The sequence below is a fragment of the Phoenix dactylifera genome, chromosome 2, assembly GCF_051530095.1.
Source record: "Phoenix dactylifera cultivar Ajwa chromosome 2, Ajwa_hap1_PhDact_Kaust_v1.1, whole genome shotgun sequence".
NCBI lineage: Eukaryota > Viridiplantae > Streptophyta > Magnoliopsida > Arecales > Arecaceae > Phoenix > Phoenix dactylifera.
Window position 1 is genome coordinate 5,447,348 of NC_143191.1, and position 26,518 is coordinate 5,473,865.

At 41.2% G+C, this 26,518-nt stretch overlaps 1 pseudogene across 1 annotated transcript; it reads right to left on the reverse strand.

The window, feature by feature from the left end:
- Positions 1-2,353: 2,353 nt before the first annotated feature.
- LOC120112798 (subtilisin-like protease SBT3 pseudogene) lies at positions 2,354-5,649 on the reverse strand (annotated as a pseudogene). Its single transcript, XR_015975013.2, has one exon. The product of XR_015975013.2 is annotated as a subtilisin-like protease SBT3 pseudogene (transcript).
- Positions 5,650-26,518: the final 20,869 nt, after the last annotated feature.

Sequence of the window (26,518 nt, forward strand, 5' to 3'; positions counted from 1 at the left end):
CGACCCTGCGGCCACGTCTGGTGCCTTAGGGCAACCACGGCTGAGCCTGTGGTGCCCTAGGTGCCCACAGGCCAGGTCCAGTCAGCTCTTCAACCAGGCCTGGGCCGAGCTCGGCTGAACTCGCCCAGTTCCACAATTTGGGTCTGGGCTGGGCCTAATCATTTGACACATACAAGTATGGCTTAGATTAGTTGGGTGGCATCCCTATCCACTTAGGAGAGGTCCAGGCTTCAAACCTTGGTGGTGGGTATTCCCACCATATTTCTCAAAAAAGGAAAAAAAGATTCATTTGAGACATTACATACAAAAGATATGGATAAGATAGGAGTGAGCAAAAAATGAAATAACTGTAAATCAGTACATAAACAAGTGTATTGTGGAACTCTAAACTTTTTCATTCCCTCCTCCAGTAGGGATTTTTCAAAAGAAGTTCCCATTTCTTTGACAAAAAAGGGATTCATGCTTGAATTTTTTAACAAACAAACAAACATTATGTGATAAAGAGCATTAAAAGATGTTGCTGTTCTCTCCATTTCTAAAGAATTCAAATATTTAAAGTCAAAAAAATATTATATGATCGGATACTTTAGGAGCAAAACAGGAGCACCCATATTATAGCTTCTTGAACCATTTAAGTCAGAGCGGTGATACTATAAAAATGGAATTAGAAGGTTACTATAAGTATCAATTCCATTTTCCAGAATTGCTTACATATTTTCCTAATAAATTATTCTGCGACCATCTGGTCCTAACTATTTTGCATCTTGTTATTAGATTAAAGGTCAAATGTGGCATCTCATCATCTCTAGCAGGAGCTAATGTCCTAAAAAGTCATATGACATTGACAAATAATTATATTAAGGGGTTATTCTAGACGAAGAAAAGCAACCAATTCTCAGAATGATCAAACCTGGGAGAATGCTAAGCCCTTGAACACCAAAGAAGCAACTAGCCATGTCAACAGCTACCAAGTTGTCGCCTTGGTTTGCAAGTGTAACAAACACTGCATTGCGACGGACACTTAATGTAATAACCCAGCCCATTGGGTTAGTGGGCCGGCCTGAAGAGGTCAGACCTAATTGAAGCGAACCCTGTTGCTCGCGATGGATGAAGGAGAAGACTTCCAATCGGAGTCTTCTTCCTCCTCCATTTCTTGCGAAAATCGCGGATACCCAGGCAATCCGAGTTCGAGTAGAACTCAAGGATTACGCCTATTTATTCCTCCTTCCTCCTCCTGACTCCATCGATGAAGACTTAGATCAAGCTGCCGATTTTGAGTTTCAATTCCGAGTTTCTTTCTTAGATAGTTGCCGAGAAGAACCGTCGAATGCTTCGCCGGACTGAGTGAGCTATCGGAATGGCTTGAAATAGGGCATTCGCTATTTTTTTCTTCTTTTCTCTTTGTTTTTGTCGACCGCTGCTGGCCACCATTACCCATTGTCGCCCTTGGTTGTCTCTTGACTGCACGACAAGCGATTGATCGCCTACTGTGGTTGAAAGAGAAGGGAGGAAGAGAAGGGACGAGCCCTTCTTTCTTTCCTCTTTTCTTCTGTTCGACCGACCTTAGTTATCGTTTCCTTCCGTTTGGCCGACCTTAGTCGCCATCGACGTCACTGGGCGAGCCGTCGTCGTCGAGGCTGGGTCGCTTGGTGGCCGTCACACCTGTTTCGAGAAGAGGGGGAGAGTGGGCTCTCCCCTATTTTGAGAAGAAAGAAGAAAGTTTTCTCTCTTCTCTTTCTCTCTCCTCCCTCCTCTCTCTACTTTCTTCTCTTTGTTTTTCTCTACTCTCTCTCTCTAGAAGATGTAAGAAATTCCTAATCGGGTTCTGTTGAGCTTATCTACGAACCCGAGTTGACCCCTAAAAAGAGGCCTTGAATTGTCTTAGTGTCCGGGTCGCTTACTCGTCTGATCATCTGGCCTTATCAAGTGTCTACGGAAGTCACTGATGATGAATTATATTAAGCGACCTTGGCCCTGATTGAGTCCATGCTCTATGATTTATTGATCGAATCGCTCGAGTCTGACCTACCTAAAATCGTCAAACGCTTATTCTTGTTTATTATTATTTTAATTCGACTAAAATCGTCAAACAAAAATTAATTTTGCCTTTAATATTCTTATAGGCTTAACTGAATTGCCTAGTGAAGTTTAACGGTCTAAGACGAAAGAAGTAAGTAAATCTTACACTCCTTACAAGTCAACCAAACAAAGTCTCTATCAAAAAGGTAGGTGATGTCAATGAATCATACGATTGAGGGTCTGCAAGGAGGCCGGTCATGATTCACGACAAGCAACTCATTCTCAAATGAGGATTTTCTGGCTCCAAATTTATGCAACCATAAGCAGAGAATCATAGCAATTTAAACCACTCCTTGAAATGGCCATTTATTTTGGTTATTTTAGCATAATAGAAGATTAACACTCCTTACAATCTACAACCGAGTTGAGTTGATGGTAGTTGCCACTATAGGGCTCCTTACCACATACTTCCCTTTATCATCCATCCAGCTTAATGAACCATGAAGCACCTCATCTGCTTTCTTCCCCATCTGGCCTACCAGAATGAGAGCGAAACTTTTCTTCTCGTACTTCTCGTGAAAAACCAACTTCTCCGGCACGACCCTGATTGCAAACCCCTTCATAGCCACCACCTTGGCGTTGTAACTCGCCACCGCATCTCCCATGTTCGTCACCGTCCTTCGGAACTCTTGGACAACCTTATCGCTAGCAGCAGTCTTGTTAGGATCGAAGAATGCAATGAACGATGGATAATTGAGATCTAAAGATGCATGCGAGCAATCGAAAGAATAGGTCTTGGTGATCATCTTTATCTGCTTGCTGGTATATTTCATGGCACATAAGAGTCTCACATAGTCCTCGGTGTTGGCATCATAGACAAGACCAGGATCGAGTACCCTGTTGGGCTCAATGAGACCGGACCCGATAGCCAGCGGAGTCGCCGCCGGCCGATCGGCATACCCCATGTCTCTAATTGGCATCATCGTGTTGTCCAAATTGTTTGCGGTGGTCACCAGCGCAGATCGAATTGCCGCAGGGCTCCAGTCCGGCCTTGCACCCTTGATCATTGCAGCTATGCCTGCTGCATGAGGGCAGGCCATGGATGTTCCTGATATGATGTTGAATGGGCTATACAATTCACGGGACCTGTCGAACCCTACCGATGAATTCTGCGCCCAAGATGCAAGGATGAAGCTGCCAGGAGCCAAAATGTCTGGCTTCAGCACAGTTGGGCAGCTCGCCGAGGGCCCTCTAGAGGTGTAGTCAGCCACCATGGGGGCAGGCTTTGTGCCCAAGATGGTCGCCCGGAATCTCAACATGGCTCTTGGGTCCGAGCTTTTATTTATGTACTCCAAGATGGTCTTACCATCTTGAGGGCTGATGATAGCCCCAGGGAATGAGAATTGGACGTATAAGTCCACTTTAGCATATATGAAGAGGGCAGCATCCACTTTGGCAGACTCTACTTGGAAGGTGGCAAAGCTGAGATCCTTGGCATCACATACTACCATCTTGTGACGCGCATTCTTCAGCAGGGTCTTGTTGCCACAAGACCCCATGAACACCAAGGGAAATGCATGCCTGGTGGAAGGTGGTCTTCCAGGGTACAGTGATTGCCCAGTGATGGAGCCACCATCTCCGAGATCGACGATGCTAGCGAAGCCCCGATCGATGGTTCCGGCGGCGATGGTAGTGACCCAGGGGGTCCCGTTGTGCAGGACCCGCAAGTCTGGGCCCCTGTTGCCTGCGGAGGTCGTGACGAATATCCCCTTCTCCATGGCGGCGAAGGAGGCCATGGCAATGGGTTCCTTGTAGAGTGGGAGGAAGTCGAAGCCCAAAGATAGGGAGATGACGTCCACGCCATCAGATATAGCTTGGTCGATTGCGGCGATGATGTCGGACATGGCGTTTCCTTCATCCCAAAGAGCCTTGTACATGGCTAGCCGCGCACGGGGCGCCATCCCCCGGGCCGTGCCTGGTGCGTACCCGAAGAAGGACGCGTCGGGGACGTAATTCCCGGCAGCGGTGGAGGAGGTGTGCGTGCCATGACCTTCGGTGTCACGCGGGGAATTGACCACAATGGTGAGGTTTGGGTGTGCTGCAAGCAAGGCCTTGTTGAAGCTTCGGGCTCCGATGAGCTTTCGGTTGCACGCCGAGGAGCTGAAAGCAGTGCCTTGCTCGCAGACGCCCTTCCATCTGGCAGGCACGTCGGTCATGCCGTCGTCACTAAAGCTCTTGCTCTCGGGCCATATCCCGGTGTCGACCACCCCAATTATGACGTCCTCGCCATAGTTGGAGGCCGGCCACAAACCGGAACCTGAACTAAGGTGGAGGAATTCGGGGGTGTGGGTGGTGTCAACCGTCACCGGCATTTCACGGTAGCACGACAAGTAGCCATGTGATCTCTTGAGTTGTTGGAGCTGCAATGGCGAGAGTCGAGCGCTGAATCCATGAATAGCATTGTCATAGACATAGATGAGGTTGGAGGTTGGAGAGATCGAGTCAGAGGTGGCGGTGGCGGCGGCGACGACAGAGGTATACCAGCTGTGGTGGCCTGAGAAGGCTCTGGGCATGGCTGATAAGTCCATGTGGACAATATAGGTGGCAACTTCAGCTGATGTTGGTATCATATGTGAGGTAAGTATGGCTACTGCCATCCACACATAGTGGAAGGATGACAAAAGTGCCATGGTGTTGTGGCGGCGTCGCTTAGATTAGAGGGAAGCCTCTGTGCTATGCGTATATAAGGAAGAGAGAGAGAGAGAGAGAGGAGGGGGGGCCACTTGATATGAGCCCTTTTGGTGGAGAAAACTTGCTACAAGTCAAGAACGGAGGTATTCACCAAGTTGTTGGGTGTCACATTGCTACAAGCCAGGCTACTTGATATGAGCCCTTTTGGTGGAGATAACTTGCTACAAATCAAGAATGGAGGTATTCACCTAGTTGTTGAGTGTCACATTGCTACAAGTCAGGCTACTTGATATGAGCCTTTTTGGTGGAGAAAACTTGCTACAAGTCAAGAACGGAGGTATTCACCAAGTTGTTGGGTGTCACATTGCTACAAGCCAGGCTACTTGATATAAGCCCTTTTGGTGGAGATAACTTGCTACAAATCAAGAATGGAGGTATTCACCTAGTTGTTGAGTGTCACATTGCTACAAGTCAGGCTACTTGATATGAGCCCTTTTGGTGGAGAAAACTTGCTACAAGTCAAGAACGGAGGTATTCACCAAGTTGTTGGGTGTCACATTGCTACAAGCCAGGCTACTTAATATAAGCCCTTTTGGTGGAGATAACTTGCTACAAATCAAGAATGGAGATATTCACCTAGTTGTTGAGTGTCACATTGCTACAAGTCAGGCTACTTGATATGAGCCCTTTTGGTGGAGATAACTTCCTACAAATCAAGAACGGAGGTATTCACCCAATTGTTGGGTGTCACATTGCTACAAGACAGGTTGCTTGATATGAGCCCTTTTGGTGGAGATAACTTCCTACAAGTCAAGAACGGAGATATTCACCAACCAGTTGGGCGCCACATTGCTACCAAGAAGTCGGGGAGGGGGGGGGGGAGGTGGTCACATATATAATGAGAGAAATTTTAATCGAATAAAGGGGTATTCCCTATTAAGACCCTATTCATTCAATTCTGATATTCACTTAATGAGAGAAATTTTACACAAAATAATCGAATATTAAATAGTACCATATATACACATAATGCATGCATGTATGTATGTATGTATGTCTGAATGGCTAAGAGTGAACTAGAAATTATAGTCTCGAGCCTCAAACAAAAGAACCAATAAATCAGGTAAGAGCTTGGACTTCACGTGAGACTTGACCCGACAATCCTATTTGAGAAGGAGACATACTAGATAAAGAGCCCTATCTAGTAACCAATAATTGGACACTGGAGAGCATCAAAGTGGTGCAGAAGAAAGAGACCCCTGTGGACTTTTCTATCACGGATTATCTTTTTTTGATCCTTTTTTCTATCAGTGACATGGTTGTTTTTTGGGGGGACGTGCCCAATCAGCATCTCTACATGTTAATATTATGTTAATGTTCGTCGCCAACCTTGTAAGTGAATATGTTTATTTCAATCCTTGATGCGTTAGTTGCTGTCGGATATGTTAATGTTACGTTAATGTTCATCGTTGGCCTTGTCTATGAGCTTTCCAACTTCACTAATCAAACAATTTATCCTTTTTAAATCCCATAAGCTGGATCCTATTGGGTACTTTGGATAAAGAATGTCTTTAAGAAAGTGCTAAAAGAATGCCCTAGCTTTTTAAAGTGTAACATTTTCGATTTCTTGTAACCTTCGTGTCATCGTCTCTATGAAATGAAAGTTGATATTTTCTGCTAATTGTCATCCAAAACATAAAAACATATATCAAGTAAGCATTGTTTCAAGGAAAAAAACAAAGTATCGACTGAGCAAAAGCATACTATAGCTAGCAAGTAGTGAAACAAATAAAAAGAAGAATATTGCCCACGATGAAAGACAAAAGATGGTGAGATGTCTCGATTTTACTAGATGTCTTCAAAGGGAGAATGGACAAAGAAGATTGGGATGGCCTGAGGATGTCTTAATCCATGAGACTTGTCTCATACGAGCTAGGAAACTATGAGAAACAAATTTGGGAAGATGTTCCTATCCACTAATTACATGAGCTTCTTGGAAGATTGTACTTAAATTAACTTGACATATAATTTATCTCAAAGTTACATAGATATTAATCTATATTTTATCGTCTTTGATCTAGGGATCACTTTTTAGTTAATAATTTCAAATAAATTACCGATTAAGCTAGATCCTCCCTTGTACCCATGGATGTTTCAATTTTTACCATGTGCCCCATTTTTTAATTTGATCATTGTTGCAAGGAATTCTTAGAGACCAGGCATGTAGAGCGATGCCATTGGATGTGTCCAATACACTGCAAATGAATTGGGGTGACTTATGATCCGGCTCGATTCTAACTCAATTAAACCTCATCCATTCTGTTTTCGACAAACTATGAATTGGTTTTAGGTCGGAAAAAAAAAATCAAATCCATTTAGAAAACCATGTCGGGTTTATATTTTGCAATTTCTAATATGACTCGACCCAACTCGGCCCACATGTCGGTCATCTGCATTTAGTTCGAATCAATAAAAATATGTTTGATTCAACCTAAACCTAATATAGCTTGCCCCGGAAACAAAAATCATATAAAACTTCCACCTTCTCTCAAACTTTCTTTCTTAATTTGTGTTGACTATTTTGGACTTTGCTCCAAATATTGGTTTTGAGAGGGACTATTTGCAAAATGACATTTCATTATATAAAAGGTACATGTTACCTCTTTTCCCGTGGGATGAAGGGTTTTGTTTTGTTTTAGGGTGAAAGGGATTTCAGCCGCCGCACCCATCTTCTTCATCCTCCCGTGCGCTCTCGGTCTCCTGGCAACATCCGACTTGGGTTCCCCTTTGTCTTCACTCGCTGGAGGCTTTCTTCCTTCTTCCCTTCTTCAACCGTGGCTTCTTCCTGTGACTTCCCTGTTTCCGTGAGCCTCTTTCTTCTTTGCTGATTACAGTAAATGCAACAAGGGAAGGTATATTTTTGATACTCATTTGATCTACCATTGGAGCCGTAGAAAGGTTGATTTGCATACTACACTTTTGATCTATCATTGTGGCTGCAGAAGGGTGATCCGATCAGGTTGTTTCTTGCTTTATATTTGGTTTTATCTTGCCTCCTATTGTGATCATTTATCAGTCCATATTTTGGTCTCTTATGTATCTATGCTTGTACCCTATTGGAAAGATTGATATAGTGGATTGTTCCTCCTCCCCGTGGATGTAGGCACTTGCTGCCGAACCACGTAAATTTGGTGTCTTTGTGCTTATCTTTTCATGCCTGTGATGTGTTTCATGAAATGCCTGAATGAGACCAATTGTTAATTGGTAAGCCGGATACAGTGAGTTTTGTGCCCATTAATCCCAACAATTGGTATCAGAGCTATGGCTACTGTTGGGCAACAAAATTCATCTAGGGCTAACGATTCGGCTTCTGTTTCACATTCCACTACCATAAGGCATGAAGTGGTTGTATTTGATGGCACAGGGGACTTCTCACTATGGAAGGTAAGAATGAAATACCTGTTGGTTAAGGAGGGTGTAGCAAAAGCCCTCAAGGGTATGGATGCAATCCCAGGAGATAATGAGGCTGTCAAAGAAGAGATTAATGAGAGAGCACTAGGAACTTTGTTTTCGGGTTTGAGTGATAAAGTCCTGCGAAATGTTGTGGATCTTGATACAGCTAAGGGAGTATGGGAAAAATTGGAGAGTCTATATATGGCAAAATCCCTTACTAATAGATTGTATTTGAGGGGAAAGTTGCACACATTTCGTATGGTAGAAGGGACTTCACTCAAAGATCACTTGGATGAGTATAATAAGCTCCTACTTGATTTATCAAATATTGGTGTTGAAGTAGATGAAGAAGACAAGGCTTTGATCCTCATCTACTCATTGCCTAAGTCCTTTGAGCATATTACTACTACTATGCTCTATGGAAAAGAGACAATAAGTCTTGAAGAGGTAGAAGCTACTTTGTTATCCAATGAGCTTAGATTGAAAGTACAGCTACAACATCAAGTTCAGACTCCAGCTCAAGGACTTATAGTTAGAGGTAGAGATGAGCAGAAGAAAGGTGGACAAGGTAGAAGCAAATCCAAAACCAGATCAAAGTCTAGGTCTAGAAGACCAGGTGTTTGTCACTATTGTAAGAAACCAGGCCACTGGAAATCAGAATGTAGACTACTACAGTCTAAGAAAGAGAGGGAACAAAAGGATAAAGGAACCGTCTCAGACTCGGCAACGGTTGCAGTTTCATCAGCAGGTCACAACAGTAATGATAATGATGCAGTATTTACAGCTGCTTGCAGTGTCAGTCATCCTGATACTTGGATTGTGGACTCTGGAGCATCTTTCCACATGACACCTCATAAGGAATGGTTCTCTTCTTTTAGATCATGTGAGGGGGGCACCGTTCTTCTTGGAGATGCTGGTATTTGTAAAGTGGAAGGTGTTGGTACAGTTCAAATTAAATCTAATGCAAACACTGTCGTGATTTTGGACGATGTCAGATATGTTCCTCAACTAAAGAGAAACCTTCTCTCAGTACATGCTTTCGATAGTGCAGGTTTCGAGGGTAGATGGGGTAGAGGATCAATAACTATCAATAAAGGAGTATTGACTTTATTGAAAGGAAAATTGTGTGGGACCCTTTACTATTTGGATGGTAGTACAATAGTTGGACAGGCTTCAGCAGTGCAGTCTTCTACTGAGCAGTTGACACACCTGTGGCATCAGAGATTGGGCCACATCTCAGATAAAGGTTTACAGGAGCTGAGCAGACGTGGTTTGCTAAGTGGTCAGAAGGTTGGTGCACTTGGATTCTGTGAGCATTGTGTGTTCGGAAAACAACACAGGGTCAGCTTTTCTACAGGCGTGCACAGGACAGCTGGTATATTAGATTATATTCATTCTGACCTATGGGGACCAGCCCCAATTACATCCAAGGGTGGATCTAGGTATTTACTCACTTTTATTGATGACTACTCCCGCAAAGTCTGGATATACACTATCAGAAATAAGAGTGATGTGTTTGACACATTTAAGAAGTGGAAGGCTATGGTTGAGAGGCATACTGATAGGAAGTTGAAAACCTTCCGAACTGACAATGGATTAGAATTTTGTTCTACTGAGTTTAATGACTTTTGCAAATTAGAGGGCATTGTCAGACACAGAACCACAGTGGGTACACCTCAACAGAATGGTGTGGCAGAACGCATGAATCGCACACTAATTGAGAGAGTCAGATCTATGCTATCTAGTTCTGGATTAACTAGAGATTTTTGGGCAGAGGCCGCTCACACAGCCTGCTACATTATAAACCGATCTCCAGCATCAGCATTGGGCATGAAAACTCCGGAAGAAATGTGGACAGGAAAACCTGCAGACTATTCAGTACTCAGAGTCTTTGGGTGTCCAGCTTATGCACATGTAAGAGATGGAAAGTTGGACCCTAGGGCTAAGAAGTGCGTATTTCTTGGATACGCATCTGGGGTAAAAGGCTACAGATTATGGTGCACACAGCCTGGATCCCAAGGTTTTTTAGTCAGTAGGGATGTGAGATTTCATGAGATAGCTACTCCTTTAAGGCAGCTACAGCCAAGTTCTTCTGAGAGAGATCAGGGTCAGGATCAGATGGATAGGACTGTTATGAATATTGATCAGACTATCAGATCACAGCAGCAGCAGGCAAATGAAGATACTTTAATTCTGAATGAGCAGCAACAGCAGACAGATGCAGAGATACAGACTCAGGAGGAGGTTACCATGGAAGGTCAGGATCAGATTGATAGCATTGCCACTCGTAGACCCAGGCGTCAGATCAGAACACCACAAAGGTATGGTTTTGAGGATTCAGCTTGTGCTGGGTTAGTTTATTATGCTCTGAGCATTGCAGACACTATTGGTGATGAGCCGACCACATATCAGGAGGCTATTAGTAGTCCGCAGGCTGAACAATGGACCATGGCTATGGTTGAAGAATTACAATCTTTAGAGAAGAATCAGACTTGGAAATTAGTCAGATTACCAGAGGGCAAGAAGGCAATAGGCTGCAAATGGATCTTCAAGAATAAAGAGGGAGCCAGTCATCAGGATTTTAGATATAAGGCCAGGTTAGTAGCTAAGGGCTATTGTCAATGGTGGGGAATTGACTATAAGGAAATATTTTCTCCTGTAGTTAAACATTCTTCTATTCGTGTGTTGCTTGCCTTAGTTGTTTCTCAGAATTTAGAGCTGGAACAGCTAGATGTTAAAACAGCTTTTCTTCACGGTGATTTAGAGGAACAGATTTATATGCAACAGCCACCTGGTTTTGAGGTTCCAGACAAGGAAGATCATATATGTTTGCTCAAGAGATCATTATATGGTCTCAAGCAGTCTCCAAGACAGTGGTATCGCAAATTTGATAAGTTTATGGTCGACCATGGATACAACAGATCTCCATATGACAGTTGCGTATATCACCAGCGGTTTTCAGATGGATCCTTTTGTTACTTATTACTGTATGTGGATGATATGATGATAGCAGCCAAGGATATATCAATCATCCAAAATCTGAAAGCTGAGCTCAGTACTGCATTTGAGATGAAGGATCTTGGACCGGCAAAGAAAATACTTGGGATGGAGATCAGTCGTGACAGGCAGTTGGGTAGACTTTTTCTTACTCAGCATGGATATATTAAGAAAGTCTTGGATAGATTTGGTATGTCTACAGTCAAGCCAGTCACTACTCCTTTTGCCAGTCATTTCAAATTATCTGCCACACTCTGTTCGCAGACTGAGGATGAGGAGAGATATATGTCCAGAGTGCCATATGCAAGTGCAGTAGGTAGCATCATGTATGCAATGGTCTGCACTCGACCTGATATTTCACAGGCAGTAAGCGTAGTAAGCAGATACATGGATAAGCCTGGAAAGGCTCACTGGTCAGCTGTGAAATGGATACTTAGATATCTAAAAGGCACTTCCAATTTGGGATTGGTATTCTCCGCACAGAGTAATTGCACTATTACAGGATTTTCTGATTCAGATTATGCTAGTGATTTGGACAGGAGGAGGTCATTAACCGGATATGTATTTACTCTCTCTGGTTGTGCAGTCAGTTGGAAGGCTACTTTGCAGCCTACAGTTGCTTTGTCTACTACAGAAGCAGAGTATATGGCGTTGACAGAGGCAGCAAAGGAAGCTATTTGGTTAAGAGAACTAGTACAGGATTTGGGTCTCGAGCAGGACCGTTTGGATATTAATTGTGACAGTCAAAGTGCTTTGCATCTTGCCAGAGATCAGATGTATCACGAACGCACTAAGCATATAGATGTCAGGTATCACTTCATCAGAGATTTGGTGGAGAATGGTGATGTCCAGATTCAGAAAATCCACACTGCTCATAATCCGGCTGATATGTTCACTAAACCAATCACAGCAGTTAAGTTCAGGACTTTCCTGAACTTGATTGGTGTGAGCACTTGTTAATGCCCTTCCGGGCTTGTGGTGAGGAGGAGGTTATTTTATCAATCCATATTTGATGGTAGGTACATAATTTGTCGCAAGGAGGAGGATTGTTGACTATTTTGGACTTTGCTCCAAATATTAGTTTTGAGAGGGACTATTTGCAAAATGACATTTCATTATATAAAAGGTACATGTTACCTCTTTTCCCGTGGGATGAAGGGTTTTGTTTTGTTTTAGGGTGAAAGGGATTTCAGCCGCCGCACCCATCTTCTTCATCCTCCCGTGCGCTCTCGGTCTCCTGGCAACATCCGACTTGGGTTCCCCTTTGTCTTCACTCGCTGGAGGCTTTCTTCCTTCTTCCCTTCTTCAACCGTGGCTTCTTCCTGTGACTTCCCTGTTTCCGTGAGCCTCTTTCTTCTTTGCTGATTACAGTAAATGCAACAAGGGAAGGTATATTTTTGATACTCATTTGATCTACCATTGGAGCCGTAGAAAGGTTGATTTGCATACTACACTTTTGATCTATCATTGTGGCTGCAGAAGGGTGATCCGATCAGGTTGTTTCTTGCTTTATATTTGGTTTTATCTTGCCTCCTATTGTGATCATTTATCAGTCCATATTTTGGTCTCTTATGTATCTATGCTTGTACCCTATTGGGAAGATTGATATAGTGGATTGTTCCTCCTCCCCGTGGATGTAGGCACTTGCTGCCGAACCACGTAAATTTGGTGTCTTTGTGCTTATCTTTTCATGCCTGTGATGTGTTTCATGGAATGCCTGAATGAGACCAATTGTTAATTGGTAAGCCGGATACAGTGAGTTTTGTGCCCATTAATCCCAACAATTTGTTGAATGAACCTTGCCTAAACTAATTCCTCTCATTTAACCTAGCAACCTCACCTACTCTCAAATATATTTAAGCATTTATTATTTGTTTCCATCCTTTCTTAATCATAATATTATTAGACCAATTATTTGATTTTAAAATGGTAATTTGTAAACTTATATGTTAAGAATATTTATTTTCTTAGATTAATGTAGTTTTTTGAATAAAAATTCATGTTTAGACTATCATTCCATTATTTTTTAAAAAATATATATAATTATGATCCTATATTTGCTCATCAATTATTATAATTTTAACTATAAAAGGATACCTGATTACTTTATCCAAACTGCAACTCGCCGACTTGATCCTAACTCAAACCTGCATATTTTAGATTGGATACCCTTCATGCTTGACCCCAACCTCACTTGAAGGTCCACGAAAATCCTCCTTTTTTTTTTTTTTTTTTTGACACTCGTATGAATACATCCAAAAAACCAGAAAACTCTCCATTTCAAAACACAGGCACCAAAGAAAACTTTATCCATCTGGAGCATAATCAGGCCCATTTGTGTCCATTTTTACAAGAATCTAAATGATAAGAACCACACAAATAAAACCACCAAGCCAGGCCACTGATTTCTCCTGTAGAAAACTATTTGAGGCAAAAGAAGGAACCAAAGGGGAACCTAAGAGATCTTCATACACCAAGACTTGGCCTATTAGGCCAAGAGCAATAACCTTTCGATCGGATATGCTTGCTAATATTCTTCTTTATGATAATGACACTCTTAAAGGCTCGATGTAAGGTCTCCCGATCAAAAAAAAAATCTCTTAACCAGCCCCGGATAGCTCCCTGAGCCTTTAACATTGTACTCACCATGTAGCCTTTGTTAGAAACACCTCTAAAAGTCAAACAGCACCACACCTAAAACAATTTTGAAAAATCCTGAGATACTTTTAAGAACTCATTCGATTAGAAATAATCTAGCATAAAAGAATAAATCTCATATCAAATTACCATATTTGGTACGAAAAGTGTATGAGAGAGATGGTAACATAAATTGTGGGTTTCATGTTTATTTTTCTAAAAGAAAAGATAAAACAAATACTACCAGAAAGATGGAATTTGTCTTCCTATATTAAATTACTTAATGAATCAGAAAGAGGTAAGAGACTAAAAAAACGAAAATCGAGGTAATCAGAAAAAATATCATTTCTTAGCAAAATAACCTCACTTATATTATACTAATATTATATTAATTATACTAATATATATTATATTAGAAGTATAATATATTATAAATAATTAATGTATAGATTAATAATATTTATAAATATATTTGTTTATTTGTTAAATATATTAATAAATTTATTAATATGTATTAATATTAATAAATAATTAACAAAATATTTATTTATTATTGTTAAATCTAATATAGGATTTATTAATAATTAGTATATTTATTTATATACCAAACCATACTAGAATAAATTTATAATAAGAAATATATTTTTTAGAATGTATAATTAATTTAAAATTTTTTATTAACTCGTGTAAAGATATTTTAAAATTTTTTATTAACTCGTGTAAAGATATTTTAATATTAACTCGTGTAAAGATATTTTAAAATTTTAATAATCTTTTAAATGATTATGTCTTCCGTTCATAAAACTTGCTTATGAAAATACCATGCGTTTCTTAAATTATGAACGGCATATGTGTTACGAAAATTGTGCTTTATTATGAAAAAAGTTTTATAAATGATTTGATGAAAATAACTTTGTTTTGAAATATGAATCTGATCATGTCATTTAGTATTTTTCATCTATAAATGTGTATGTTTGAAAGTAAAAAATATAAGTTTTCTAAAGGCTCTCAGATTGCTATGGCTGCCTCTAGAAATAGGGATCAATCGACACCCTTGGGCTAGCATACAATGAAAACGACCCTCTGCCAACGGGTTAAAGTTGGTAACGAATATGAACTACGATATTCCGTCGATTACGAAAATAGCCCTGTCATGAGTTATAGTGACTACAGCACGAATATTTATGAGCAATATTTTAATTTATAATAGGATTATATGACATGAAGAACGATTTACAAATTTATTTGCAATATAAATTTGATACTATGTTTATAAAAGATGGAAGATTTGTTTATGCATGATTTGGTTTATGACCTGTATTTAATATACTGTATTAGCTTATTTTGTAATAACTGTTATTTTTCTTAAATGATGCATCGATATGGAAAAACTTATGCTTGATCCAATAAGATAGTGAAAGGTTACTTACTAAGCTGTCTCGCTCATATACCTGTATTTTTATTTTTCTCTCACTAGGCGAATAGGGTCGATAGGATCGAAGGATGGTCCAAGCTTGGAGTTCGTGCTAGCAAGCTTGGCGATCTATATAGCAGAGCAGAACTTTAGTTCTTCAGTTGATTATGGAATTGTAGTTAGTGAGTTTCTGAATAGTAAAGATCATAGATTTAATTTTTATGTTTGAATGTAGATGCTCTAAACCAATATTGATTTTATTTAATGGATGTTGAAATTAGACTTTTAGTTATTCTAATTTGTTTGTGATGGATTTGAAAGTTGAATATAATGTTGGCTTTGTATTATTGTAGGCTATACCCTTCAGTAGCACGGCCATGTCATGCTTCGAATCTGGGACATAACAAATATGGTATCAAGGCAATAGGTTTGATCATGGGTTAAGCTTAAAAGTCTAGTAATGGGTAGAAGTTAAGCTTAGGTTTATGATTCGTATAATTAGGCATGTGATGGGTATAGAAGAGTTAGTTTTGATCAGAGCAAGGAGGAAAAAATGTGAGGCCCAGTCTCATTGGACTGGCCTGTTGGCCCGACCCAGCACCAAATCGTGGCCCAAAGGGCCGTTTTAGTCAAAATACAGGGCAAAGCCCTGCTTGATCGTGAAGGAGGAGGAAGAGTCCACCACGAACTCTATCAGAGGCTAGGATAAGCCTAGCCTCCACTCCTATTTAAAGGCCCCCCCCCCCCCCCCCCCCCCCCGCGATGGACCTCCACCGATGATCATCGAGCTTCTTTCTCTCTCTTTTCTCCCATTGAGTTCATGGTTGCTCGTCTTTGTGCTCACCAGAAACCAAGGTCGTCGATGCCTCCAGAGCTGAGGTAACACTTCGATCCTTTTCTCCTTTCCTTGTTCTTCTTCCCACAATCTAGAATCACGGCCGCCGATCAAGAAATCGGCCAAAAATCGACGACAAAAGAAAATCCTATTTTTCTCCTATTTTGGCCAAGTTGTTTGTTGCTCTTTTCAGCCACCAACACTACTGGCTCATGGCATCGGACCTCCGATTGAGTCTTACGGCCTCCCTGCTCTCTTCCACGATGGAGTTGTGGCCGCCATGGAGAAGGGGATATTTGTCGCGACCTCGGTGGGCAACAGCGGCCCAAAACCTCGGGTCCTGCACAATGGGACCCCCTGGGTCACCACCATTGGCGCCGCCACCATCGATCGGGACTTCGCCGGCATCGTCGATCTCGGAGATGGCAGCTCCATCATCGGGCAATCATTGTACGCTGGAAGGCCAGCTTCCACCGGGCATGCATTGCCCTTGGTGTTCATGGGGTCTTGTGGCAACAGGACCTTGCTGAAGAATGCGCGTCACAAGATGATAGTATGTGATGCCAAGGATCTCGAATTCGCCACCTCTCAAGTTGAGTCTGCTAAAGTGGATGTTGCCCTCTTCATATCTGCATCCTTGTACAAGGACTTAGACGTCCAATTCTCGTTCCCTGGGGCTATCATCAGCCCTCAAGATAGTAAGACCATCTTGGAGTACATAAATAAAAGCTCGGACCCGAGAGCCATGTTGAGATTCCGAGAGACCATCTTGGGCACAAAGCCTGCCCCCATGGTGGCTGACTACACCTCCAGAGGGCCCTCGGCAAGCTGCCCAACTGTGCTGAAGCCAGACATCGTGGCTCCTGGCTCCTTGATCCTAGCATCTTGGGCACAGAATTCATCAATTGGGTTCGACAGGTCTCATAAATTGTATAGCCCATTCAACATCATATCAGGAACATCTATGGCCTGCCCTCATGCAGCAGGCATAGCTGCAATGATCAAGGGTGCAAGGCCAGACTGGAGTCCTGCAGCGATTCGATCTGCGCTGGTGACCACTGCAAACGATTTGGACAACACCATGATGCTAATTAGAGACATGGGGTATGCCGATCGGCCGGCGGCGACTCCGCTGGCTATCGGGTCCGGTCACATTGAGCCCAACAGGGCATTCGATCCTGGTCTTGTCTATGATGCTAGTACCGAGGACTATGTGAGACTCTTATGTGCCATGAAATATACCAGCAAGCAGATAAAGATGATCACCAAGACCTATTCTTTCGATTGCTCGCATGCATCTTTAGATCTCAATTATCCATCCTTCATTGCATTCTTCAATCCTAACAAGACTGCTGCTAGCGATAAGGTTGTCCAAGAGTTCCGAAGGACGGTGACGAATGTGGGAGATGCAATGGCGAGTTACAACGCCAAGGTGGTGGCTATGAAGGGGTTTGCAATCAGGGTCGTGCCAGAGAAGTTGGTTTTTCACGAGAAGTACGAGAAGAAAAGTTTCGCTCTCATTCTGGTGGGCCAGATGGGGAAGAAAGCGGATGAGGTGCTTCATGGTTCATTAAGCTGGGTGGATGATAAAGGGAAGTATGTGGTGAGGAGTCCTATAGTGGCAACTACCATCAACTCAACTCGATTGTAGATTGTAAGGAGGAGGGTTGATCTTGTATTATGCCAAAATAACCGAAATAAAAGGCCATTTCAAGGAGTGGCCTGCTATGATTCTCTGCTTATGGTTGCATAAATTTGGAGCCAGAAAATCCTCATTTGGGAATGAGTTGCTTGTCGTGAATCATGACCGACCTCCATGCGGACCCTCAATCCTATGATTCATTGACATTGCCTACCTTCTTGATAGAGACATTTTTTGGTTGACTGTCATCTTGCAGCCCATTTTATTATAATGTATGGAGCATTCTCATTCAAGCACGACCCTATGCATAGGCTCATCGGTTGATATTTCAACTTCCTACGTACAAATCCTACGCCGGATCATTTATTTCTTGCTTTGAGAGATGGATGAATGATGGTATTTGGAATATTTTCTCTTATGATGATTAATGACAGGCCATTAATCATTATAAAAATTATATATTTTCAGATTTGAAATGCCTTTGTGGGGAAAAAAGCTTTTTAAAGAACAAATAATAAGTACATTAAAGTAAAAATTGTACATCGTAGGAAGTTACATCAATATAGTAGTGATACATCCAATCATCTCCCCTCACTGTCCATCTAGTGGTAGCCATTAATAGGATTAACCAATGAATGAAAAATCTATATATATATATCAACCAGTTTTCCGAAAAGTTGAGACAACAATTTTTATTTTTTTTATTTCTTTAAATAAAGTCAGTACAAAGTTTGTCGATTTCACTTAAAAAATAAGAAAAAAATAAAAAATCGAGACCAACTTCACTTAAAGAAATAAAAAAAAATTGGGACCAACTTCGGAGCAGAGCCCCTATTTCAAAAGGGTTCCGGAATAGAGGCTCCACCTCGCACCCCTTGCGGACAAACAAAGGAGGATAGAAGGGCTTTCATGCCCTCTCTCTCACCCTCTCCTGGCATCTCCTTCCTTCTCTCCCTCCCTCCCTCTCTATGTTTCTCTCTTTCCTTCTCCCTCTTTCCTTTCCTCGCAGATTTTTCGAATCGAGAGCTATAATAGCGCCTGTCAGACTCTAGTACCGCTCGATATGCCCCAAATTGTGCGGTTCGAGGCGAAACGGCGGTCCTTGATATATACCATGTATAACAATAAATACTATATATAAACTAACTTGTTTACCAGTAGCATTTATTATTATTTGGAGAACTACTAAATTCAAGCAAGTAGATATTATCATTTACCGTGCAAATTTATTTTCCTAGAGGCACAATTTTATTCTTAAGGTAAAGTTAGTCAACACGTAATCATTATCTCTCTCTCCTAAAATCTTTCCAAGTCTAGGGGAATTTCAGAACTCAGAAGATTACTTCCTAGTTGCTTGAGCTTAAATTATAAACACTAAAGTAGGTCTCTCTAACCACCAACTAGGATAACAGGTTTTATGATAGATAGCTTTCTTGAATCTGCCCAAGCCAGGATTTGGCACCAATTTCCAAAAAAATAGAATCAAGTTGACAGCCTGTTATACTACTAAATCCTTCCAATGGAGCCTTTTCAATTTCTAATCTTCTATTGTTGACCACATTTAACATCACAAGGCCTGTATAACGATCAAGTGATGGTACTCGCTTCTTTTAATTATTCCTTTTTTTTAATTTAATTTCTATTGTATATATTATTTTATTATAATTTTTTGGGATACTATGAAAAATCTTTCTTAGCTTACTATGAAAGATCCATGTGCAAATTTCACTCTAATAATTAACTCTAAGACTTAAAGTGCTATCACATCTACACCCATATCAAGTTTAAACTTTCAAGTCATTTAAACATCTGAACAAATAAATATGGTATTGTATAACCTACTAATATCGTATACCATGGTTAACCTTTCTATATTATTCTTAGGTCAAACCTTTTTTATCATGATCAGAGACAAATCATCCAATCCTTCTGTACTCGTCGAATGTCAAACTAATACATACGTTTTATCATAATGCCTAGTGCTTACACCTAAGCTCTGATTTATTTCTGCTACTTTTGTCATATCTCAAGTGATCGTAACATCGAGACACTTCTATCACAATCCCTGGTGATCTTAAACCTTAAGCTCTCATATATTTCTATCACAGTCCCTATTGGTCTTAAATAGATGCTTTGATTCCAATTTTGTTACGATCCCCAATGATCTTAAACCTAAGATATGTTAAGACTACTCTGATGTGCAAGGTTTGCCTTAACACAGATGAGTCCATTAGTCATGTTCAAAAGGAAACGGGGCGCAGACGGAAAAGTAGAGATCTATAAAGCCCGTCTGGTTGCCAAGGGATATCGTCAACGTTATGGTATTGACTATGACGAGACGTTTTCTCTTGTGGCAATGCTCAAATCCATTCGGATTATGCTTGCGATAGCAGCACACTTGGATTATGAGATCTGACAGATGGATATTAAAACCGCTTTTCTAAATGGAGATTTAGAAGAGGAGGTGTATATGATATAACATGAAGGTTTTATATCTGCAGATGAGTCTAAGGTGTGCAAGCTTCAAAATCCATTTATGGATTAAAGCAAGCTTCACGGAGTTGAAACATACGATTTGATAAGGTGATCAAATCATATGGCTTCATTAAGAATGAAGAGGAACCTTGCATTTATAAATGGGCAAATGGTTCAGTTATCATATTTCTTGTTTTGTATGTGGATAACATTCTTTTAATCGGAAATGACATTCCTGCATTACAAGGAATAAAGGTTTGGCTATCATCTCAATTTGCCATGAAGGATTTGGGAGAAGCATCTTACATCCTAGGGATGAAGATCTATAGAGATAGATCTAGAAGATTGCTTGGATTATCCCAATCCACATACATTGATACTATATTGAAGAGGTTCAGTATGATTAATTCTAAGAAAGGCTATCTTCCGATGGGCCATGAAATTAATCTTTCTAAAAGGGATTGTCCGACAACTCCTCAAGAAAGAGAGAGTATGGATATAATTCCATATGCTTCGGCAGTGGGATCTATAATGTATGCCATGACATGTACTAGACCAGACGTGGCATACTCACTAGGAGTAGTGAGCAGATACCAGTCTGATCCAGGTAGCAGCCACTGGAAGGTTGTAAAAACCATCCTTAAGTATTTGAGAAATACTAAAGATCAGTGGCTGGTCTACGGTGATTCTGACTTAAAACTTGAGGGATATACCGACTCAAGTTTTCAGTCAGATCAAGATGATAGCAAGAGCGTGTCGGGATATATCTTTACTCTTAAGGGTGGGGCCATCTGCTGGAAGAGTTCCAAGCAGCATACAGTGGCAGATTCTACATGTGAAGCAGAATATATCGCAGCATCTGATGCCGCCAAGAAAACTGTATGGTTGCAAAAGTTCATCACCGAGCTTGGAGTGACACCCTCCATTGATGGTCCTTGACCCACCCGAAGATATGTTAAGACTACTCTGATGTGCAAGGTTTGCCTTAACACAGATGAGTCCATTAGTCATGTTCTTCTTGGATGTCCTCGGGCAGTACAGATTTGGAGGAGGGCTTCGTTTTTCCTGCCGCGGTCCGCGGTGTCTGCAAAGGTCCTTCTTCGACACCTATTGGGCATCACATTGTTACAAGTCAAGGCGTAAAGAAGGGGGCGGGGATACTATTGGCCAAGTTGTTGGGTGCTTTGGGTCACATTGCTGCAAGTCAAGAATGCGGGGAGTGGGCAATACTATTCACCAAGTCAAGAAGTCACGATGTCACATTGCTACAGTCAATAATGGGGGAGACTGGGTGCTTTGGGTCACATTGATGGATTTACCATATATTTTCTTGATTTACCATATATTTTCTTTTAAAACACATGATCCATCAAGTAAGAGATCCATGTCTTACTATGTGGCTAGGTATGATGAAGACATTGCAAAAAGTTGTATGCTTAGAAAACAAAAGTTGTGAGGCTCAATAGTCCCACATCGGAAAGACTCGTTCCAGAGTCTGGGCATATGAGGCGGGCGTCTCCAAATCCTGCAAATGCGTTTTGGGAAGAAAACAAAACTGGAGAGGGGTGAAGGACGCTTGCGTAAAGCCACAAAATCGGACAATATCTGGCAGGAGAGCTCCGTTTTTCCTCCTCATGTGGCCCCCACGTGAGCACTGCTTCGTTTTTCCTGCCGCGGTCCGCGGTGTCTGCAGAAGTCCTTCTTCGACACCTATTGGGTGTCACATTGTTACAAGTCAAGGCCTAAAGAAGGGGGTGGGGATACTATTGGCCAAGTTGTTGGGTGCTTTGGGTCACATTGCTGCAAGTCAAGAATGCGGGGAGTGGGCAATACTATTCACCAAGTCAAGAAGTCACGATGTCACATTGCTACAGTCAATAATGGGGGAGACTGGGTGCTTTGGGTCACATTGATGGATTTACCATATATTTTCTTGATTTACCATATATTTTCTTTTAAAACACATGATACATCAAATAAGAGATCCATGTCTTACCATATGGCTAGGTATGATGAAGACATTGCAAAAAGTTGTATGCTTAAGAAACAAAAGTTGTGAGGTCCAATAGTCCCACATCGGAAAGACTCATTTCAGAGTCTGAGCATATGAGGCGGGTGTCTCCAAATCCTGCAGACGCGTTTTGAGAAGAAAGCAAAATCGGAGAGGGGTGAAGGACGCTTGCATGAAGCCCTGAAACCGGACAATATCTGGCAGGGGAGCCCTATGTTCCCTCCTCATGTGGCCCCCACGTGGGCACTGGGTGCCTCACGTGTCCCGCGCAGGCGGGGGCGTGACATTTGGTATCAGAGCCGAAGACGGCTCTCTTCCGATGGTGGGAAGGGTGTGAGGCCCTAGTTCCATATCGGAAAGACTCGTTTCAGAGCCTAGGCATATGAGGCGGGTATCTCCAAATCCTGCAGACGCGTTTTGGGAAGAAAACAAAACCGGAGAGGGGTGAAGGACGCTTCTATGAAGCCCCGAAATCGAACAATATCTGGCAGGGAAGCCCCGTGTTTCTCCCCTCATGTGGCCCCCACATAGGCATTGGGTGCCTCACGTGCCCCGCGCAAGTAGGGGCGTGACATTTGGTATCAGAGTCAAGGACAGTTCTTGTCCGATGGTGAGAAGGGTGTGAGGCGCAATAGTCCCACATCGGAAAGACTCGTTCCAGAGCTTAAACATATGAGGCAGGTGTTTCCAAATCCTGCAGACGTGTTTTGGGTGGAAGACAAAGTCAGAGAGGGGTGAAGGATGCTTACGTGAAGCCCCAAAACCGGACAATATCTAGCAGGAGAGCCTCGCGGTCCCCCCTCATGTGGCCCCCACGTGGGCACTGGGTGCCTCACGTGCCCCACGCAGGCGGGGGCGTGACAAAAGTGATCTGGAGGAATAATATAATTAAGGACAGTAATCATGAGGTAACTACTACATGTAGTTACATAAAAATGTTATACAGGTGGTGTTATATTAGCAGTGTGTAGCATTTTATTGCTCCATTTATACCATATCAACTATATGCCAACACTTATGAAGCAATGGCAAAGTTTCATTCGACTTTTTTGAGTCAGATCTATCTATATAGAACAGGGAAGCCATTCCAAATTCATTCGCATTACTAGAAATTATTATTTAACACATGATGCATGTGTTCGGTGAATTAAGAAAAAAATAATTTTGATACTAACTAGCTCAGTCCATTCCATGGGCCATTTTCTCTCGGTGGTTATACTCTTTTGCATTAATCTCTCTCACTCTCTCATTCATTTAAAATAAAGATTACTAGGCTATAACAATCATTTGTAGTTATTGAACAAGAATGTGAGTCTCATAGAATTATTAGTGTTGTTCGATAAAAATAATTAATGGATTGAAGTGACACAAGATGGTTTTAAAACTACTGCTTTTCGTTGTCAAAGCTGTTTCTCTGTCCATCCTCATGCATCTGGCAGTATAATTAACTAATGCTTAACAACGGACCATAAGACATCAATTCACTGTTACTTAGACTTTGAGTGCCTTGGATCAAAGCCATAGGATCTATTAAAACTAAGGTCACGGAAAATAATCACCATTAGATTGTCCTATTTTTTGGACTCGCAACAACTTATACAACACGGGGTAACGTCATGGACATAGTCCAAGTAGGGACCGCTACAAAGTTTGGATACGTACAAAAAGGTCGGAGCCCGCTGCACGACCCACAGCCAGCCTGATTTGCACATTATTCCAAAAAGGTCAGTTGCATGAGGCTTGTGACTCATGACTTATTCCAGTGCTTTATATAAATGGAATCAGAAGTTTGAATCCAATCCTAATTCCCTTCAACTTAAGTTGCATTCGATCGCATTAAGGTTTATTATTATCGATCGATTGTGTTTTTGAAGTCTGATCAAGTCGAAAACAACCCCAACATGTAATAGGAATAACGGATAATCCTTACTCTTCTCCGACATTCCTGCGATTGTAACTAGATAATCTCCCCGCTGTTAGCTCCAGTATATCTTCAAGGATATGCTCCGCCGTATTCTGTTGTGGGTTAACAAGCTTACAACCTATATATGTAAAGGTTTATCAATGGGAAATTTATCGAGATCTTATATTATTTATGGTATCAGAGCAATCACTTTCCTCCGATGAGAAGAAATCGATTCTCTCTCATGGCTTCTAGTGATTCATCAAGTGCCACTCTTGCTATTGTTAACAGCCCCACCACCACCACTCCCCAACTGATCTCGATCAATGCAGCCATCCAACTCCCTCTGAAGCTAACCTCGTCCAACTTTCCTTCATGGCGTGCACAGTTTGTCTCCCTTTCCATTGGCTACGACCTAATGGGTTATGTCGACGGCTCAACCCCGTGTCTTATATTCTTTAACATGAACCTTAAAAAACATGTACTATGCCACTTAATTGTATCTACATATCCTCGAAGAGAACCGGTGCATAACCTATTAGTGGCACGAATTTGATGATCCACATTTGAGGGTCACAAACACTGCTATAGCCGAGTGGTTGCATCCCTCTTCCAAGTGAATGGGATTGTATGATCAAACTCGGGGAGGTGCAATTTGACATGTTTGCTGCATTTATGTACCTGATCTACAATGTAGTAGAGGTTGAAAGTTCAACAAGGTTAGTCTAAGTGATCCATTCGAGTTCGGCCAGGTCGCATTCGAACGATTTGATTTCGGAAGAGATACTGATTAATTCACACTTGCCCTTGGCCTTCATGGTCTCTGACCAACTCTCCCTGTCACAAAGCAGTGGCATTATCAATAAATAGGGTATTGCTTTGATGCCCATATGATCTGAAACCACCTCTTCTAGTCTACGTCCATGAAAAAATGACATATGCAATAAAATAGAATCCTTAGTTTTGACTGAGTGCTAGGCATCAATTAGAGCCGTGATTCAAGCAATCTTGTCACAGGAATCACACTAGAGCCATAAGATGTCACTTTTGGCAATTCCCACCAACTAGACCCCTGATGCAAGCAGTCTTGGAATTTTTTTTGATAACCTTTCAACCAAACCAAATCAATTTTACAAGTTAGGCCCATAATTCCCTAATCTGAATAAATTTCTAAAATAGTTTTATTCCATTTATATGTTTGTTTTCTGGTGTTTCTATGTTTTTCTTCTTTTCCTCCCTATTAAGACCCTATTCATTCGTTTCTATCTGTATGTCTGGTTAGCTAAGAGTGAACTAAAAATTATAGTCTCCCTATTAAGACCTTGTTCATTCATTTCTGATATTCACTTAATAAATGTAATTTTATATAAAATTAGTGAATATTATATAGTACTATATATACACATAATGTATGTGTGTACGTCCGTACGTATGTCTGTCTATTTGTTTGTCTGGTTAGCTAAGAGTGAACTAGAAATTATAGTCTCGAGTCTCAAACAACAGAACCAATCAATCAGTTCAGAGCTTGGGCTTCACGTGAGACTTGACTCAACAGTCCTACTTTTAGAAGGGGAGACATATCTAGATCAAGAGCGCTATCTAGTGACCAACAATTGGACACTGGAAAGCATCAAAGTGATGCAAAAGAAAGAAACCCTTGTGGATTTTTCCAACACGGATTCTCTTTTGTTGGTCCCATTTTCTATCAGTGGCATGGTGGTTCTTTTGGGGGAGGTGCCCAATCAGCCTCTCTACATGCAGTTTTAATTTATAAGCCTAATTTCAAGCCTTCATATGCTAGTTGCTGTCCAATATATTGATGTTATGTTAATGTTCATCGCCAACCTTGTATGCGAATATATTTATTTCAGACCTTCATAAGCTAGTTGCTGTCGAATATGTTATTGTTCATTGCCGGCCTTGTACGTGATTATGTTTTTTTCAAACCTTGATATGCTAGTTGCTGTTGAATATGTTGATGGTACGTTAATGTTCATCACCGGCCTTGTATGTGTGACCTTTCCAACTTCACTAATCAAACAGTTTATCCTTTTTAAATCCCATAAGCTGGATCCTATTGGATACTTTGGATAAAGAATGCCTTTAAGAAAGAGTTAAGAGAATGTCCTAGCTTTTAAAGTGTAACGTTTTCGATTTCTTATAACCTTCAGGTCATTGTCTCTATGACATGAAAGTTGATATTTTCCTCTAATTGTCATCCAAAACAAGAAAAAATATATCAAGTAATTCAAGGAAAAAACAAAGCATCGACTGAGCAAAAACATACTATAGCTAGCTAGTAGTGAAACATATGAAAAGAAGAATATTGCCCATGATGAAAGACAAAAGATGATTTTAACCAAAAAAAAAAAAGACAAAAGAGGATGAGATGTCTCAATTTTACTAGATGTCTTCAAAGGGAGAATGGAAAAAGAAGATTG